At 32.3% G+C, this 20,831-nt stretch overlaps 1 long non-coding RNA gene across 1 annotated transcript; it reads right to left on the bottom strand.

The window, feature by feature from the left end:
- Positions 1 to 16,198: 16,198 nt before the first annotated feature.
- Positions 16,199 to 18,180, bottom strand: LOC126891775 (uncharacterized). The gene is made up of 2 exons (XR_007700557.1): positions 18,016 to 18,180; positions 16,199 to 17,205 (listed from the first exon to the last, which is right to left on the bottom strand). It is a non-coding gene; the product is annotated as an uncharacterized LOC126891775 (long non-coding RNA).
- Positions 18,181 to 20,831: the final 2,651 nt, after the last annotated feature.

Genomic DNA, 20,831 nt, shown 5'->3' with positions numbered 1-20,831 from the left:
GTTTTTTTTGAATTATCACTTCCACACTGAACTGTCACACAACCGAACGTTACGAAAGCTCATACAGAAGTCAAAAAGGAAGATGTATTTGGTGACTTTTCTAGTGACTTTCTTGGGTGTGAATCTGTCTTTTTATGAGGCCATTTCAACATGCTGTCAGAATTAAATCAATATGGCGGCTAGGAGGCAAACAAAAGATATTTTTTTTTCGGGCCCCCCTTAACAAACTCCCCGTGTTAAAAGCTAATATATGGTAGAGGTACATCTGCAGGGTGTCACGTTTCTTCCCAATATGATAATCTGATGCGCTCGAGTAACTGCAAAAATCCCCGCTTGGGCTCCCCTACCATAGTTTTAAAGCGCTGAAACACAGCTGTTTAGTTGAAACTATAACCTTTAAACGATTTAAACCGATTAATTCTGGTGAACGCAGCGATTTTGTCAAATTTTTTTTTTTTTTTTATTTTCTTTTTATTCACGGATCAAGGTCCCATTTATGAACCTTGTTCACGGATGGTGTTTGTTTTGTATACCTGAATAGATAAATAAATACCCATAGATAAATAATATTGCCTGTATTCGCTCTGAGGGTTAACAAAGTGTCAAAGCAAAATCGACCGACCTGCTCATGGTGGCGGTTTTTTGAAATTTTATCAGGACGCTTTGTGTATGTTTAAATGAGACATTTAAAAAAAATGCCGTGTCCCGCTAGTGATATTATGTATTAATATAAACAGAAAATAAAAACGCACTTAATCTGATATAAATTCTTCTATTTCCAATATTGAATATCAGTTTGATTTTGTATACGGTACATTCCATGTCAAATCACTCAGACAAAAAATTTTGGATCTCCGATTTGTCTGAAAATTGGTAAAAATAAGATATTTAAGGTCAAAAAATCTTCTTCTTCTTTTTTTCTCAAAATGTTATTTTATGCGATTTTACAGTGATTTGGTGTTTATTTAAACAAATTTGTATTTTCTGTCGTCAAGTATCAATGAAAAACATAATAGTTTAATAGAAAGGACTCAAAAATGTCATTATGTGGCATTATAACAAGTTATTTTGAATCAACACAAGTTTTTTATCAAATTTTATAGTGTAAAAAACTTTAAAATACCGTTTTTTACATTTTCCTCCATTCTCAAAATACATCTTCATCGATTTGGCTAAAAATTTGCCCACAGATAGTCAAAAGATAGGACTTTAAGTGGTTAGAAGAATTTGAATTATATTACAATACCAAAAAAGTTACATGTAGTAATATCAGACTCAAAAGTATATATTAGTCCAGTGGGGATAGCATTTGACCTTGAATGCCGAGCTGCCCAAAATTTTATTTTTCTGATCTTTAGGGGAGTCAATAGTAGCCTAAATTTAAAATCAGGAATGAATTCCTCCGTTACGTTAGCCGCCATCTTGATTTTAAAGGAGAACCTGTTTTGCTCAATATCTCCGCCATTTTAACTTTTCGACAAAAATGGCAGGAACTGAAATTGTTCCAAATAAATCGTATTTACAATTATCATAATTTCTTTTTAACAATTTTTGTCGTGAGGTCGATATTTTCGAGTTAATTGTACTTACAGTAGACGCCTATATTTTTGACTATAATATTGCATGTAACTTTTTTGGTATTGTAATATAATTCAAATACTTCTCACCACTTAAAGTCCTATATTTTGTATATCTGTGGGCAAATTTTCAGCCAAATAAATTATGATGTATTTTGGAAATGGAGAAAAATGTAAAAAACGGTATTTTAACGTTTTCTCCACTATAAAATTTGATCAAAAGCTTGTTTTGAATCAAAGTAACTTGTTATAATGCCATATAATGACATTTTTGAGTCCTTTCTATTAAAATATTATGTTTTTCATTGATACTTTACGACAGAATAATTACACTTTTATAAAAAAGAACTTTTTTATAATAAAACCTTTTTAATATTTACAGGAAAGAATATAAAATTATTTAACGATAAAATGCTTAAAATTCCAAAAATTATACTCTAAGGGCCAGTTGTTCGAACGCTAATCAACAATGATCACTATCAAATATTTAATTACTGTCACCAAAACTGTCAATGTCAACTTTTATTGGGTTGCTGAAAACATAATTGATTAAAATTATGAGATTAGTTACTCAATTAACATACCAAATATTAACATAATTGATTAAGTAATTTCATATTATGTTTTCAGTAACCCAAACAAAGTTGACATTGACAGTTGGGGACAGTAATTAAATATTTGATAATGATCATTGTTGATTAGCTTTCGAACAACCGGCCCTAATAAAAATAGTTATTTTATGAAACAGTTCGTTAAGTATGCTTTTTGCGAACGCACGCGATATTTAGAGTACGAGCGACAACGGAGTGAGTCCTAGAAATCGCGTAAGTTCGCAAAAAGTACTTCACGTACAGTTTCATACAATATTTTATCTACGATAAACAAATATAAAAACTGTAACTCTTCGTCACTGGAATTCATTTCTATTCTACAATTTTTAGAACTTTGACATTTAAAAATTCTAACTACTTTCAAACCACAAAACTGTCAAAACTTTTGTTGTAATTCATTCGTCATACTGTCATCACCATGACAACGCGAAAGATAAGGATTGCGACCATGACAACGCGAAAGTTAAAAACAGTGCGAAAAAGTAAATCCCATTTAAAATACATTGTTACTTCACGCACACTTTAAATCCTTCACGCACTGCTGTCTATAATGACAGTTTTCACAAACTAAAAACTTATACATAATATGACATAGAGTAGAAAAAATACTTTTTATAATATCACGGTTTTGTTATTGTACATGTACATATTTATGTAGGGCACAACATATTTGAAAAGAATAATTAACATATAAAATATGAATTTTTAGTAGATGTATTAACTGTTATTTATAATTATGATTCCAAAAATTGCACTAGTATAAAATAGTATTTTTTAAAATACCAAATACCACTATTGTTTAAAACGGTATATATAATTTTAAGTATATAAAGTTTTAATTATTTATTAAAACAAGTAAAAAAAGATACGCAACAGCTGGGTTCCAACTGGGGACCACTCGATCTGCAGTCTAATGCCACTTAGGCACCATATCAATTTGTAGATATCGATTTATTAACGTACTTTAAAATATCATTGCAGTAGTCACATTTTTAAAATAGTTTGAAATTAAAAAAAAATGATTTATCCATACAGCGTGATTGGTCAGTAAAGCTTTGTAGATCCGTTATAAGTAATAGATAGGTAGTAATAAAAGTTAATAACAAAAATTGTAGCCAACTTTGATTACATATTGATAATCAATAATCGTAAATTATAAGTTTTAGGGCCGGTTGTTCGAACGCTAATCAACAATGATCATTATCAAATAATTAATTACTGTCAATGTCAACTTTAAAAACATAATTAATTACAATTCTGAGACTATAATCAATTAATATAACAATAATTATTAACATAATTAATAATAAATCTCAAAATTGTATAAAATTATGTTTTCAGCAACCCAAACAAAGTTGACGTTGACAGTTTTGGTGACAGTAATTGAATATTTGATAATGATCATTGTTGATTAGCGTTCGAACAACCGGCCCTTAGACAATTATTCAGTCATGGCTTACTTAAAATTTGGAAAGATTTAGACCCGTAATTATTAATAATTTTGCTCTGAAAAATGAAAATATCTCGAAAACTAATAAATTTACACATAGGGAATGTTATACAAAAATTATAGTATGGTAATGGTACTTTTCGATAATGATATAAAATACAGGGTGTTCTATTTAAAATTACTGAGAAAATAATGTACTTGCGTTTTGACTCACCCTGTATTCAATATAAACAAAATTAGCAAAACAAACATTTACGAAAATTTTGACAATAAATAAAAAAATATGACGTCAATAAACCATTGACCTTGTGCTTGCTTTTATTTATACACGTAGTTAAACTTGCTACGATTTTCATATATAATTGGTTATAACTTTGTAAATACCCCGTATCAAACCTTTATATTTTTGTAATAGAAAAGTTACGAAGATTTCGAATATAAAATAAAATACAGGGTTTTCTATTTAAAAAAACATAAGTTTGGTCTGCGACTATTTTATCGAACACCCTGTAACATTCTAGCTAATTTTGTAATGTGAAGCTCAAAGTTCGCTACAATTTTTGTTATTAAGTTTTATCGCTATCTATTACTATAACGGATCTACGGAGCTTCACCCCACTAATAATTAATCACCCTGTATAATAGCAGTTAAATATTGCATTGTTAGCTGGTTCTAAGCTATCCTGAAAATTTCAGGTGTCTAGGTAGCCTAGAACTATTTTTAAAATGGATTACAAAATTTGCGGAGTCCGTGACACCAACCAAGCCAAGTATATAAAAAGATTTTAAAATGCAAATTTGTTTAAATAAACACCAAATCACTGTAAAATCGCATAAAATAACATTTTGAGAAAAAAAGAAGAAGAAGATTTTTTGAACTTAAATATCTTATTTTTACGTCCCGCAGAAGCTATATACCAATTTTCAGACAAATCGGAGGTCCAAAATTTTTTTGCTCCAAAATTGAGTGATTTGAAATGGAATGACCCATACATAACCTCACTATCGCAGTTTATGTCAATAAATCTTTATTAACGAAAAAGAAAATATTTTGTTGCACTATAAATTACAGTATAAATTAATAACTAATGAATTCTAACAATTGTATTCGGTTATTATCACTACAAAATAAAATATTCAAGTTTAACAAAATAATCCCATAAGAATCATTGCGTTCGGACGACCATAGCGGCTGGCATCGGCTGAGTGGTTGTATCAGGTATTGTCCTTTTCATGATCATTTTTCAGTGCGTCACAAATGATAAAAAAAAGGTTAAAGGCTAATTTTCACAGATCCGATATCCGAAGACACGAAATACGAAATTTTTTCGTACGATTATATTTGATTGTCGTATTCGAAATTTTTTGACATTTGTGTAATATGTCAGATTATTCTATGGATTGATATTTGATACAAATGTTTGCTGTTGGATATTGAACAGGAACATATAGATAGTTTTATTTCGATTTTATTCTTATTATTGTTTGGATCATCATGGATTCGTCAAATTATCTGTTTGAAGAGGATAAAAATGTGAGTTATTGTTAGAAGTACCATCACATGCATTTATAATTAACGCCCGGTTCCACCAACGTGATCTAAGTAAAATCTTAGGTAAGTTTTGCTTAGTCAAAAAAATTTCTTAGTAAAAATTTGCATTCCACCATACAAGTTTTTACTTAACTTAGCCAAGAAAAAACTTAAATTATCAGAGATACCAACTTTGCAAAATTGTCAAAAATTCTTAACCTTTTGACTTGTTTTTAATGAAAAAACACCAAAAAAGAAGAAAATTTGTGCCATTTTTGACATTAATGTCAACAGACATTAGAAAATGTCATTTCAATATTTATTGTAAATTGATATTAGGTATAAATATGATTCTTGTCATGTTCTTGTGTATGTATTTTGCGAAATTATTTGCTCATTTAAAATTAATCTAATTGAGAATTACTAATTAGTTCAGCATTCATTTAGTTGCTAGTTTTAAAATATAACGGTTTAAAAATTTAGAGAGAGTTTTAAAAATTAAGGTATGTAATAGTTTTAATTTGTCAGAGTATGGAAATAGTTTATAAGAATATGAAAAAATTTAAAAAAGAGTAAACTTTTCTGATCAAAAAACGGGGAATTGGTTTCCTTGGTGTCCAAATACAAGGACATCATTGAAAATAAAAAAACCAATGGTGTGTATACCAAAGATAAACAGAGTACACTACACTATATTATATATTATAAACTATTACATACTACTTTATACTATATATTAGGGTAGAATTAAAAAAATAAGAATATATAAATCAAAATAGATCGCAAGAATGAGAGTTATCCTAACGTAATATCAACTGATATCAACAGAAGAAATTTAACCTCACTTGTTTGTCAATATATGACAGAAGATGAATTTCAATACATGCGTCAAGTTAAAATTTTTACTTAAGTCGTCATGATAGGTGACTTAAGCTTAAGCAAAAATATTTGTTCTTAAGTAAATATTTTTCGTTGGTGGAACGAAACTCAACGGGACTTAAGTAAAAATTGTTTCTTAAGATCAAATTTTCACTTAAGTCACGTTGGTGGAACTGGGCGTAACTGTTTTTAATGGGAAATACAATTTTACTAAAAAATAAAATCATTTTTTTTTATTAAAATTGTGGCTTATTTCTCATTAAGAATAGTTAATTACAAAAATGCCACAAGAAAATAGTTTCAGAACAACATCCATTTATAATTACGATTTTGTTGTTCCATTTCAATTATTTCAATAGGGAGTTTTTGTTGCTACGTAACGTACGCATCTCCGTATACGTAAAGCAACTAACGTATCGTAGAGGATGAATGTTAAAATAGGTAGTTTTTCTAACTGCCTTAATAACGTAACGTAAAGCAAATCGTAAAGTCATTTTTAAATTCCGTTGACGTTAAAAAAAATAAAACAATGTTCACACAATATACAATTAATATACAAATGTAAAAAAAGATAAATGAATGATGAAATTGTATGGTTTTAATTGCTTCTATTTAAATATAAAAATATTATTTTTCCTTAGGTTAAAATTTTTTTATTTTTGTTTATACCTACTTTTTAGTTGTAAATTATTGTATACCTACATCAGAATTCCAGTAGGTATAATGTAAATAGTGTGGTAATATTTATTTGAAAATTTTACTGAAACTAGGTCATTTGTTTATCTAGTTATTAATTGTGGTGATCACTGTATTTCTTAAATTAATACAAGATTTGTTTGTTTTGCTTTATTAATAGACAACTTAAAAACAATAAAATTTTAAATCTATTATGAAGTTCCAATTTCCAATTACAAACACAATAATTTTACTCAAATAGACTAAACCAATAACCAATATAACCTTAAAATGTTTAGAAACGAGTAGTACGCTGATGAAATGTTCATTTGGTAGGTAATCGGGCAAGATCCTCGTGTGCATTCGGTGACTTTCGGCTCGATAGGGATGCGTATGAACCTAACGTACCAGCCCGTAACCTTAGGTAATACCGTTGATTGAGGTATTGGAGAAGATATCTCATGTTACGAAAGAAAACGAAACCTCTGCTATATTCGCCTCATAGATGGCAGGCCAAAAGCCATCTAGTGAGCAGATATGTGAATCTCTAACCCTTAGAACGATAAAGAAATTTGTATAAAATTCTACTTGTATTATTTTTGGATTTGACCACAAAACGCTACAATCGACAGCGTTGCCAGTTCTAAATGTTTTGAAAATAATCGGCATCGAAAATATTTATTAGTCGGAGCTGTATAGTCGTCTCCGTTATGTAAATTATTCCGTTTTGATTATTTTGCACAAATTTACTTAAAAAGAGATCCTTATAACAAATCCACAGGGTACCGGGCGGTACCGCGGTCGGAAAATTGTTTAAAATTTTTTTTTAAACAAATTCACAAAAATATTTTTTTTCACTTCGAACAATTTTTTTTAGATTCTTTGGGTCATTCTCAGCAAAAAAGGTCTCTTGTTATTTTTCTCTAAAATTGATTGTTGTTGAGTTATACGCGATTTAAAATTTGAAAAAGCTAAAATAACCATTTTCAAGGGTTAATAACTCGTTTAAAAGTAATCATTATGAAAGTCAGAAACTGACCAAATTACCCAAAGATTAAAGTCCCCTCTACAAGATCCTGAAGAAATGTTTGTCATTATTTCATTACTAAGATGTTATTTTTAATTTTCAACAATGAGCTTTAAGCGTGTATTGAGGCGGCCGACAATGTGAGTGCGAGTGAGATGCTCCATTGGACGGCTGGAATGGTGCATCTCTTTCGCAATCACCACTGAAGGCCGCCTAATAAGCGCTTAGCGCCCATTGTTAATAATTAAAAATGACAGCTTAGTAATAACATAATGACAAACATTTCTTTATGATCTTGTAGACGGGGCTTTAAACTTTGATTAGGTCACTTTCTGACTTGCATAATAATTATATTTAACCGAGTTATTAAACCTTGAAAATGGCCATTTTCGCATTTTTAAAATTTTAAATCGCGGATAACTCGACAACAATAAATTTTAGAGAAAAATCACAAGTTACTAGGTCTGGATCCCGCGTACCAAAAAAAGTTGATTAATAGCAAGCTGAAAATGTGTGAATAGCTTAACGGTGTCTAGTCGGACAAACTTTGATGTATGGGAACATTGGAACAGGAGGAGTTTTAATAGTGGTTCAGGTTAAAGATTTGGACCGTCAGGCTACGAAAACTGTATTTTGTCGGATAGAACTTCCAATTGATTTGTTACGTTTTCATTGAACTCTAATGCAAAAATCAGACTGCTATTTATCACCAACGTAATTCCTGTTATTTGACATATTCTAAGTGTCGGACTTATTAAAATGTCCAGTTGGTGATAAATAGCAGTCTGATATTTGCATGAGAGTTTAATAAAAGGGTAACAAATCAATTGGAAGTTCTGTCCGACAAAATAGATGGGATGTTTTCGTAGTCTGACGCTCCAAATTTTTAACCTGTTCCACGATTAAAACTTCCCCTGTTCCAGTGTTCCCATACATTAAAGTTTGTCCGACTAGACACTCTTAAGCTATGATCAAATTTCAGCTTGCTATTAATCAACTTTTTTTTGGTACGCGGGATCCAAAACTATACCTTTTTTGCTCAGAATGACCCAAATGATCTAAAAAATTATTTTTGTGAATTTGTTTAACAAAAATTATTGTTTAAACAATTTTTCGATTATGGTACCGCCTCTCACCCTGTGGATTTGTTATAAGGACCTCTTTTTGAGTAAGTTTGTGCAAAAATTTCGAATTGGAATTATTTACCTAACGGGGGCGACAATACATACTCGACTATATCCTAGCAAACATCTTTCTTTTCTTCCCTTTGGTCACAGTTCTGACAGAAACACACTCTTTTTGAACGTTATTGACTAAATTACTATATAAAAAAGAGTTGTTGAACTCTTGAGGCTTCTGGCTTTAATTTTGTTGACTATCTTCCTCCAAGCTTTCCATCCTTTGTTCTTCTTTCCGAATTCTGGATGCCCAACTTCCTAGACATCTTCAACCATTTCTTTTTTAATCATCTTCTCTTCTTCTGGCCCCCTTTCCTCTAATAATCATTTATATAACTTGTCTAGCAGGTAGATTGATTTTTCTTCATTTAGTTTAAAGCTGCTCTTACTTCTGACACTGTAATGGGTAAAATAATTTCAATCCTGATTTATTAGACCATAGTCTAATAAAATATGGTCTAACAAGGTGAAGCTGAACACAAAGTTAACAATCTACAGAACAATTGTGGAACCTATGATAACTTATGGAGCAGAGTGTTGGCAACTCACAGGAAAGGAAAGAAAAAATATAGAAGTAGCGGAAATGGATTACTTACGTAGAGCATCCAGAGTATCTAGATTAGAACACGTACCAAATGAGGAAATAAGACGACGGACAAAGAGTTTATATTCCACGGTTGACTATATAGAAACAAAGAAATTGCTATGGTATGGTCATGTTATGAAGATGTCAGAGGAAAGATGGCCAAAAAGATCATTAAATTACATACCCATAAATAGAAGAAGAAGAGGAAGGCCCACAGAAACATGGAAGAAAGGCATAGAACAGTCTATGGCAGATAGAGCTATTGACGAAAACGAATGGGTGGATAGAAAACGATGGCGAGCGAAATGTGTGATGCGGAGGAGACTGTAGGAACCCCACTACTTATATTTATGTATATCCTGATGTATAAGAGTCTTTTCTCCTGTCGGGAAATTGTTTTGTGGTCTTTGGCTGGTATAAAGGTCTTTATAAAACTCTATAGTTATTTTCAGAATGTCATGTTTATCTATTGTTGCCTTTTCATCTTTGTCTCTCAGCTTGTATATTTCCTTTTTACTTTGTGTGAGTTCTCATTTCATTATCAAATCATTGTTCTCCTATATACTGTTTGAGTAATTATCTTCTTAGATATTTTCTATTTTGTACTAAAATTCTTGTATTTAGTTTTATATTCTTCTTTGGTTCCCTTTTCTTTCTCACTTAGCTTTCGTTGTATTTCCCTTAGAGCTTTTGTATCTTTGCTAATATTTTCGCTGTTGGTGTCATTTTTCTTGTAACATTTGAGTTGTGCGTTCTTAATCGAGTTTGTTATTAATTTATTGTGGTCGTCTGTATTATTACTCTGTAATGTTTCGGCTATATTTGTTATTTCGCTGGTACCTATGATTAATGTGATTTCTAATACATTTCCAGTGAAAATAATAATTCTTTGATAAGTATTGGCGATTACAATTTTTTTATATGCGTGTCCGCGAAGATTATAACTCCCAAAATATTTATAATGAAAAGATTTAGTTCAATAAATAAAAAAATCTACAATAAATGCCGACGAAAACAATTATTTCTGAGAACTTTTTACTAATTATAATTTTCGTGGACCCACAAACAGAAATGATGTTTTTTGCCGATGCTTCTCAAAAAATAAATTTTTTCGCTAACATTTTATTAGGGATTATAGTTTTCACAATCATATAATCGAAAATAATATTTTTCGCGGCGTTCATTGAAAGTTCTACTCTTGACGGCATTTTTCGGAGCTATACTTTTCATAGGCGGCGGCGATTTATGCTTCTGGCTTTACCAGTGGGTAAATACCGTTATCTATATGAAGGGTAGTGCTGGTATTTGGTCACAGTATTTATTTGGTATTTATTGCTGGGCTGAGGCTCGCTTTAGAATTCAAATAAAACCAGATGTGCGAAAACCACTTTGCTTTGGAAATATTTACCTATACAATATCCTACTATATTTCGCAATAATGGATTTAAACTTAGATTATAGAAACAAATCTTCTTCTTCTTTTGGTGCCTATTCGTGTAGAATATTGGCGATAATTCTGGCTTTAATGATTTTATTAACTGATGCTTTAAATAGATTAGTTGTTGTGGAGAACCATTTCCTCAGGTTCTTTAACCATGATATTCTTCTTCTTCCAATTTCTCGCTTCCGAATACTTTGCCTTGAAGTATTACCCTCAGTAATCTGTATTTGGTGCCGTTTCTCATTATGTGTTATATCCAATACCTCAATCAACGGTTATACTAACTTTCGAACTTTTTAACGATATATACTAACTTTCTCCTTTTAATGGTGTACATCACCTCTCTTTCTTTTCCCATTCTTCGTAATACGGTCTCGTTGGTTATCTTGTCCGTCCATGATATCCTTATGATTCGTCTGTTTTCGAAGGTTTCAAGTTTTTTCTCCATCGCTTTAGTGATTGTCCAGGATTCAACTCAGTAGTATAATATTAAAAAGATATAACATCGTAGGAGCCTCACTTTTATCTCCAGTTTAAGGTTGTGGATTTTAAAGAGTTTTGCCATGTTATTTAATGCATTCCGAGCCTTCTCTATTTTACATTTTATTTCTTGTGAGTGGTCCCATTGTTCGTTTACTATTGTTCCAAGATAGGTAGGTATACTATACTGTATACTGGTATATTTACTCAGTCTCCTGGTGTATTCTTGATAACCAGTTGGGCGCCTCTAATTTTATTTTTGCTGATGACCATAAATTTAGTTTTTGATATATTTTCTTGTAGTCCAAATCTTTTACTTATACGCCAGGGAAATAAGGCAAAAATATCTAACTTTGCTCTAGTCATATAAGACCTACATTTTTATAACTGTAATTTCTTAACAGTTCATTTATAACTGTAATAACAGTTAGTTTCCCCATTAACAAAAATAAACAGAATAATTAAAATTGGACGTTACGAACTTGTATAGTTACGAACTGTCGCTGTTACGAATTGTCCGTTACCATTTGTTCGGTTACGAACTGTCGCGTTACGAAATGTCACAGAACGACATACCCTAACGGCCTAACTGTTCTTTTAAAATATGTCTAACACCTAACATTTTTAGAGACTTGCTTGCCAATTAGTATAGTCGCAACATAGGGGGTCCCGTGGACACTTTTACTTCGCCGCGATTTGATGGTGATATTATAGGTTTTTTGGGTCGCTGAATCCAATGGAAGTGGTCTGGAAGCCCAAATGTGGTGATTTTAATTGTTATTAACAAATTATGGTAAAATTAGGTGTTTTTCAGGAATTATTAGAAGTCCTGTAAATAAACTGATAGTGTCAAGGCCGCGTCCCACCATCAAATAATTTGATCAAACTTTTTTGAGCAAACTGAAAGTGACAGTTAGTGACGTCACATCCTGAGTGTTCATTGTGGATAATAATGAAAAATTTTAATTTTAAATAAAGTACAAACAAGTTAGGCAACTCAATACAAAAAATTTGATCAAACTAGACTGATAGTGAGAGCACAGATTTTTAGAATTTCAAAAAAACTGCAATTGTGACGTCACTTTGATGTACTTCCGGAGTTTGCTCAAACTGTTTGATCAAATTGTTTGATGGTGAGACGCGGCCTTTAAGGTCTTCTCTGGTGTATTTTTGGTCGCTGAATCGAATGCGACTAGTCGCGATTACTCAAAATGTGTTCTTATTTTGTTAATAACAAAATAATTGTTTATTCGCCGAAAAGCTCGAAATGCGCTATCTACAGCAAGTTTGTAGTCTTCTTCATAGTATTTTTATACGCTGAATCGATTGCCGCTAGTCGTGATAGCTTAAACCATGTTTCGACTTTGTTATTAATAAATTATTGCAAAAATAACGGTTTATAGTACGTTCACTCACGGTTTTTGCTATAAATTTTAAAAAACCACTTGGATTGATATGAAATTTGGCATACACTAGGCTAACATGTCAGATAAAACAAGTGATATTGTGCCGATGTCTGCTTTTACCCTGGGGGTGTGTCACGCCTTTTCGGGGGTGAAAAAAGAAACCTTTTAAATAAGTCCGGAAGTGGATAAACTGATTAATTCTAAGCAACTTTTGTTCCATACAGTTTTTTCACCAAGTCAATACTTTTGGAGTTATTTGGTTTTTTTGTTGAAAAATGAACATATTCACTCGCAAATAACTCGAAAAGTATTGACTTAGTGAAAAAACTGTATAGAACAAACGTTGCTTAGAATTAATCAGTTTATCCAATTCCGGACTATTTTAAAGGTTTCTTCTTTCACCCCCGAAACGGGGTGAAACTCACCCCAGGGTAAAAGCACACATCGGCACAATATCATTTGTTTTGTTTGACATGTTAGCTACGTGCATGCCAAATTTCATGTCATTCCAAGTGGTTTTTTAGATGTGTTGGGTTATTACTGTACTGATTTATTTATTTGTGAACTATTACGCGAATTGACTTTTAATTATTATTAAATAAATAAAAGACTTACTTGAAGTTGTTTAATTTATAACCCTTACAATTTAACACTTAATTTTACAACAATATATCTAATTTATTTTACACTTACATACTAACTTATTTAATTCATTTGCAAACATTTATTTATCTACTTTAAAAATACATTTCAAACCCGTTCACAAAAACGTAACAATATAATATCGCGTCGAAATTAGTAACTGACTGGCCTGCGGACGAATTTCGGTTCTTTATATATACTTCGGCAGCGCTCGCCTCGAACGCCCTGGTAAGGTCACAGTATATAGGTTTATACAACAACCAGTATAGTCACTTGCCGTGAAGTACGTTATGAAAAAATGTTCCATTTTTCCCACTGCGCATCGAGACCTTGCAGCCGGACGCAAGCGCATAACAGCGTGTGTTATACTGCTCAACATTATTTTTGATACACTGCTCGAAAATAAATAGGACAAATTTGAAATAGATTTTTCGAAATAAGGAATACTTTTCTACAATTAACGTTTACGAAGCTCTTGACAATTTATCGATAGTTTCATAAATAATTATTATTGTTGTTCTGAAGACTAAATGTATCAGCTTTAATGGATTCATTGAGATTATGTACCTACTATTTTCAACTAAATAATTTTTTCTATATAAACAAAATTTTGGTCTAACAATGGGCTCTACTTTATCTTCATTTGTCTTCTTCTTCTAATGCCTACTCCACTAATGAAGGTTGGCTATAACCACTGCAAATTAGTTTCATTATTAGCGAATATATTTATGGATTTCTAAAGAAACATTGTTTTCACTCAGTTTTGAAAAAAATGTGAAAGCGTTGAATTATATACGTCCGTCTGTCCGTAAACACAACTCCTCAGTCATTAAACCAGATAGAATGACAAATGAGGTGTCGGATGAAAGCTTATAATCCAAGCTTATAGATTCTTGCTTTTGTGTCTTGTCTTAGGTGTTCGTTCTTCCAGATTGTGTCATTAAGAGATCCCACCGCTTTACTTGCTTTTAAGCTTTGTTGTCGTACTTCCTCTTCAACATCTCCGTAACTGGGTATATCTATTCCCAGTAAACCTTGCTTCCTGCTTTAATATTTTCCCATCAATTTCGATTTTACCTCGTAGTGGGTATTTAGATGTCATACATGTGTTTTTTCTGCTGATATTATCATATTCATATTGTATTTCTTGGCTGTTGTATTGAAGATGTGTGTTAATCTTTGGAGATTGTCTTCTGTCTTGGCGATTAATGCGGCGTCGTTTGCATAACCTAATATTTGGAGTTTTTTGTTCCCCATTCTGTAACCATGATCTTTACATACTGCTTATATTATTTCGTCCATTATTAGATACATTAAAGAGCAGTGGGCTTAACGGGTTCCCTTGTCTGACGCGGCTTTGTACTGGTATAAACTGTGTTAGTTTTCCATTTATCTTTGCCTGTATTCGATTATGGAAATAGATGTTTTCGATGGTTCGTATAATATTGATTGGCATGTCTCTTCTATACAGTAAGTGTAAGACGTCTTCGACTTGGATGCGATCGAAAGCCTTTGTCAGGTAAAACATAGATATGCTGGTTTATTGTACTCGATGGCCTTTTCTGTGATTTGTCTTAGTACAGAGAAAAATAGTACAATACTGGCGTCTACGCTACAAACGCATTCAATATGCTAAGGAAAATGTAGTCTTAACATCAGATGACAATTAAAACCGAAAGACTATTCAACAGCAACGTGAAGACTGTATTACTATATGGAGCAGAAACTTGGAAAGTGTCAAGAAAATGTATTAGACAGATGCAGGTATCCATAAATAAATGCCTAAGGAAGATTCTTAACATTTACTGGCGAAACCGTATATCAAACCAAGAGCTATTGACAAGAACTAACCAGAAACCTATGTATATCTAAGATAACATGCAAAAGGAAATGGAGTTGGATGGAGCACACACTAAGGAGACCTGACACAGACATAGCGAGGCAAGCCCTAGAATATACACCACATGGAAAGAGAAGACCAGGTAGACCCGTAGAAATGTGGAAAAGAAATGTTGAAAAAGAAATTAATGCTATAGGGCTTTCCATTGATTGTCATTTGCTTCGAGCTGCTGTCATATGTTGTATAATCTGTGTATAATACTAATATACACAGAGATATGTCAACAATAGATCAGGCTAGTCATATGCCACTCAATGCATCGGGGTGTAACGCTGATATCAAGTACGGTGGTCTAGCTATCTTTGTCTGTCGTGCGAGTGTGAGTATCTACCAAGAGGTGGGAGTAATGGAACGACAGTTACACAGAGGCGGCAGCCATCATATGCTAGAGAGAGAAAGCTGAGCGCCAGTAGAGAGAGAAAGATAGACCACCGACCCAAACTCTTCCGCGTTACGCTATTTTTCGAACTGGCCTAATCTATTCTGTTATATCTATGAATATACACGGATTATACGACATATGACAGAAGCTTGAAACAAATGACTGTGAATGAAAAGCCCTATTGGGAAAACCTGGACAGAAATAAAGATCAGTGCAAAGGATAAGATAGAATGGAGGCAGACAGTTGACGCCCTATGATCCGCATGGAGCGAAGAGGAATAAGTAATTAAGTAAGTACTGGTGTCTACGCCGGATCTTCCGGATCTGAATCCTTGTGAGAAATCTAAAAAACGAAGTACTGATGTCTTGTCAAAAGGGCTAATGAGAAAACTAATAAGAGGACTTTTCTATAGAGGAAAAAAATAGTAATACATTCGAATTATAAATTATATTTTGAGAATTTCAATTTTATAATACCAATTTTATTTTTACAGATATATTCCCTACAAGCATTTCAAATTCATCCTTAAAATAAAGTTTAATAGGTACATAAAATGAACTTATAAATTTCTGTTTTGAAAGGGTTGTAGATGCTCATCTATACCTACTCAGCATCATATTGAGAAATCACAGAATCGTAAATATACAGTAATGAGCACTCACACTAATAACCGGCAAAATAACGCAAAAGATGGAAAACATATTAACTTGTGAGATAAAAAGAGATGAAACTGGTAGAAGTGGAACTTATCGTTATAAACGAATAAATTAACATAACCTTGGATAAGATTTTTAACCTGCTAACTCCATTTTTCACTTTGAGTGATATTGGGCTAGTTTCTGGGTCTGTGTATTTTCATACACCACCCCACAAACCCGCCGACACCAATGTAGTTTAGAAGTAGCTATCTCTAAACTACAGTGGAACCAGCGGGCTTGTGGGACATGGTATGAAGGTACACAGACCTAGAAACTACCCCAATATCACTCACAGTGAAAAATGGAGTTAGCAGGTTAACACTCTTAGCCGACGATAACATTACATAGTTTCCCACCTTTGTGACAGGAGTATTTTATAAAATTCTCCTGTCACAGTGACAGTTCTCATACTCATCTGATACGTCTAAAGGTGGGAACCTATGTAATGTAATGTTAATTTATATGTTTATATCGATAATTTCTCTCAGTTTCATCTCTTTTTACTTCAGAATTCATCCCATGTTTCCCATCTTTGGCGTTATATCCCATATTTTGCCAGTTATTAGCATGCTCATCACTGCATATTTGACTTTTTACACATAGTATCTTAGAATCCCTTGGAAGTAAATAAATCATGTACCTAGTTTTATTTTCATCAATAAATTCATGAAAGTATGACTGATGTTGAAAATTCATTTGACATACTGGCAAATAATTGTAATTCCTTCAGAGGAGATGTCCCTAGAAAGAATAACATATGTTTTATATTAAAATATATCAAAATCATATCGATTAGCAGAATAAATAGAGTTTTTAGGTTTAATTCTCCTCATTCACATAATTTAATACCAGATAATGTCGCCCTACTTCCATATGCTAATGACCTAGTTTTTTATATAACAGCCTAAACCCCATTTTGGACTCCATTCACATTAACCAATATTATCAGATATTCATGAATAGTGTCACCACAACCTTCTTTAACAACATATTATTCTTTCATAGATCTGGTCGTTATCACAATATAATCCCATATATACCAAAAATTCATGCTCGAGTGAGAAATTGGAAAGCCAAGCAAAGGATAGGAAAGAGTGGAAGCTGATTCTGGAACAGGCCAAGACCCACCATGGGCTGTAGAGCCAATGCTGATACCTAAAAATGAACTCAAATATTTAGTGGTCTTTTTATCCCGCAATCTTAACTAGAATAAGCATATTGAAAATATAATTGGAAAAGCTATTAAAGGCATGGCTGTGCTGCCTAGTAAGACCCATATAGATTTTTGAAGCATCTTTATGAAACCAGCACGTAAACAATTATTATAGATTTAAAAATTAGACTCACTATGGATAGGGTAGTAAGATGATACAACGAATGCAGAAGTAACCGTCTATATTTGTTATCAATGGTTTCTAGGAACATGGTTTTTCAAAACAAATGTCAATGGTTTTTAGAGTTTAGATAAAGACAGTTATGTACCAAATTCATGAAAAAAATTTACACTTTCTCAGAATCATCCAACAATTAATTTGAAATATATACTCATACCTTCAAATATATGTCATAGACTCCCTTAAGGCACTTTGCCACTGGTTGTAACTTCTCAATAGATGTGCCTACAGAATTACAAAATTATCATTCCAGTTTAAGGAAGAACACACCTTCAACTTGAATGTTTAATCTCAAGATATATTTCGTTTATTTTATTTTGCATTGTTTTGCAACCCGCTTTTCAGTATTTCTGCAAAGGCCTGCTCCTCAAGATGTAAAGTGCATATTTAAGGTTGATATGAACCCTTGATTAATTTGTTTCTGATCCTAGAGATGGCTGTACTGTAGCATGTTACTGTGGTAACATTTTCAACTTAATTGTAGATTTCTACATGATGACTCTGTAATAATGTAGAAACCTGAACACTATTCTGTCCTTACACCCATTGGCTCAATTGGCCCTGTTGCCAAATTGTTTAAGACAGTAATTTTATCAAGGCCTAATAACAAAATGTAATGTTGGCAAGAAACATTTAGTCCATGTCGTGATGCCGCTCCCGTCTAAAAAAATTATGGTTCGGTTTCTCTGCGGATTCCTATTCAGAAATGTTCTCTTTAAGGAAATATGAAGTGCGCAGGGCGAAATTTTTGGCCAGAAATTGTTTAAAAATTTTTTTTTAAGAAATTCAAAAGATCACCCTTTTTGCTCCGGAACATATTTTTTTAGGTTTTTTGGGCCATTCTAACAAGAAAGGTCATAGGCGTAACCAGGATGATCCTAAGGGGGGGTTTCAACTACCTGAAAGGGGGGGTTACAACTACTGGAATGTCTCTGAGGGCTATGGTGTTAGGAGTATAGAGCTCAAAGTACATCCCAATGGGGAGGTTATAACCCCCAAAACCGCCCCCTGGTTACGCCTATGAGAAAGGTATGTTGCCATTTTTCTCAAAAGTTGATAGATTTCGAGTTAAGGGCGATTTAAAATCTGAAAAATGCGATAATACGCATTTTCGAAGTTTAAAAACTTAGATTTATGTATATTAATATATCTGAAATAGCCAAGTGCTTGTATTAAAGTTTAAACATTTTTTTTTCAAAATTATGAAGAGTAGTCGGTTCTGTCTTAAATTTAGACCGTTCTTTTTAAAATGTATCAAAGAATATATTATAGTGAGTAGAAGTTTACGGCCCTGTAACGTTTTAGCATAGGATTTTGCGTTCCAACTGAGTAGGTGCTATGGAGGTGCATAGATCTGACAACGTCCGTAGTCACCGTCATCTCACCACCGCCCGCTCTGCGGCCGTAACATCCCTCGTCAACAAGCCTCCTTATAAACGTGACCATATAAAAGCTTTCTCTATGAGCTATATTATATTCGTTCAATTCGTTGATGTTATTATGCGTCCATCCAATTTTAATGCCGATGCGGCAGGTTATATTTCAACAATCTTCTATTTTGCACGGGAAAATATTTTTTCAGGTTTTTAGGGTAATACTAAATAAAAAAGTTTGTTTTCATTTTTCTGACAAGTTCACAGTTTTTGAGTTATAAGCGATTTAAAATCTGAAAAATGCGAACATACGCATATTCGAGTTAGAGGCTTGAAAACTGATAATTATTATTATTTTTGTAGTTGACAAGTGCCTAAAATCGAAGCTTAAACATTTAATTTTAAGATTTTGCTGGGTAACCGGGGCTTATTTCAAAAATAAATCGTTTTTTACTTGTTAATTATGCGCGTTAAAAATAAAATTTAATAGTTATTTATGATATAAGTGTTAAAAGTTTAAAAGTACACGTTTAAGGCAGGCATGTGAAAGTTTGCAGAATCAGCGAAGCGAATTCTGCAATTCACGTTAAAGTGCCTTAAAAATGTACTTTTTAACACGTATATCATACAATATTTTTTCTACAAACGTCTTATATATCAACAATTATAATTTATTCATTCTCATTTACAGGACAATGACAATACCTACAAAAACTTTTACTTGAACTTGACTGACATTCCATTTTTATATTTTTCTTGACATTACATCAAAACCGTCTATATTGTCAATACGTAAATCATAACATAACAACTATAGAATAACATCTACTTTTATTGTTGTAAGTATATTCTAACAAATTTTAATAGTTTTTTCTACAAACGTGTTAAAAATGCAATAATACAGTTTAATTTAAATTTTACAAAACGTTTTAAACTACCTTTTTCAAATTGAGCAAGTTGTACTATTAATATTAATGTTAATAAATGAAATATGAAATATAAATATTTTTACGTTTCACAATTTGACAATTCACTTTTAACTGCAGTGCCTTAAAAATTTTAAAGCACTAGTGCCTTAAAGTAGCATTCTTAACGCTCGTATGGAGTGCTAAAAATTGCATTTTTAACACGGTTGTAGAAAAAAGTTATTTAAACAATTTCTGCCCAAAAATGCCGTCCGGCACCCTTCTCATAAAGTTTAAAGGAGACATTTTTGAGCAGGAATTCCAGAGAAACTGAATGGGAAGCATTTTTCATGCGGGAGCTACCACACAACCGGGACTACTTCTCTTTAAATTTTGTATATTATTATTACCATAGTTTTTTAAACAATTTATTTATTTATTTAATTATTTACAATGTACCAATTACATACGCCAATCATATCGCACGACAAAACTGTGGAAAACCAACAACCAACCTACAGTTTACAGGACTTAAGCAGTCACCATATGTAAATGAGGGAAACTCCTGGAGTTGGCCGAAGAAATCAATATTCACCTTATTCATAGTCTAAAAGATAAAACTACTTTCTTTTATAGGAGATGGCGCAAAGGCGCAACCTCGATCTATGCTGGGTTTCGAGTAACTCACAGTTGCA

Source organism: Diabrotica virgifera, chromosome 9, assembly GCF_917563875.1.
Source record: "Diabrotica virgifera virgifera chromosome 9, PGI_DIABVI_V3a".
Taxonomy (NCBI): Eukaryota; Metazoa; Arthropoda; class Insecta; order Coleoptera; family Chrysomelidae; genus Diabrotica; species Diabrotica virgifera.
Note: the sequence above shows the minus strand (reverse complement) of the source record. Positions and strands in the feature narration are given on the sequence as shown.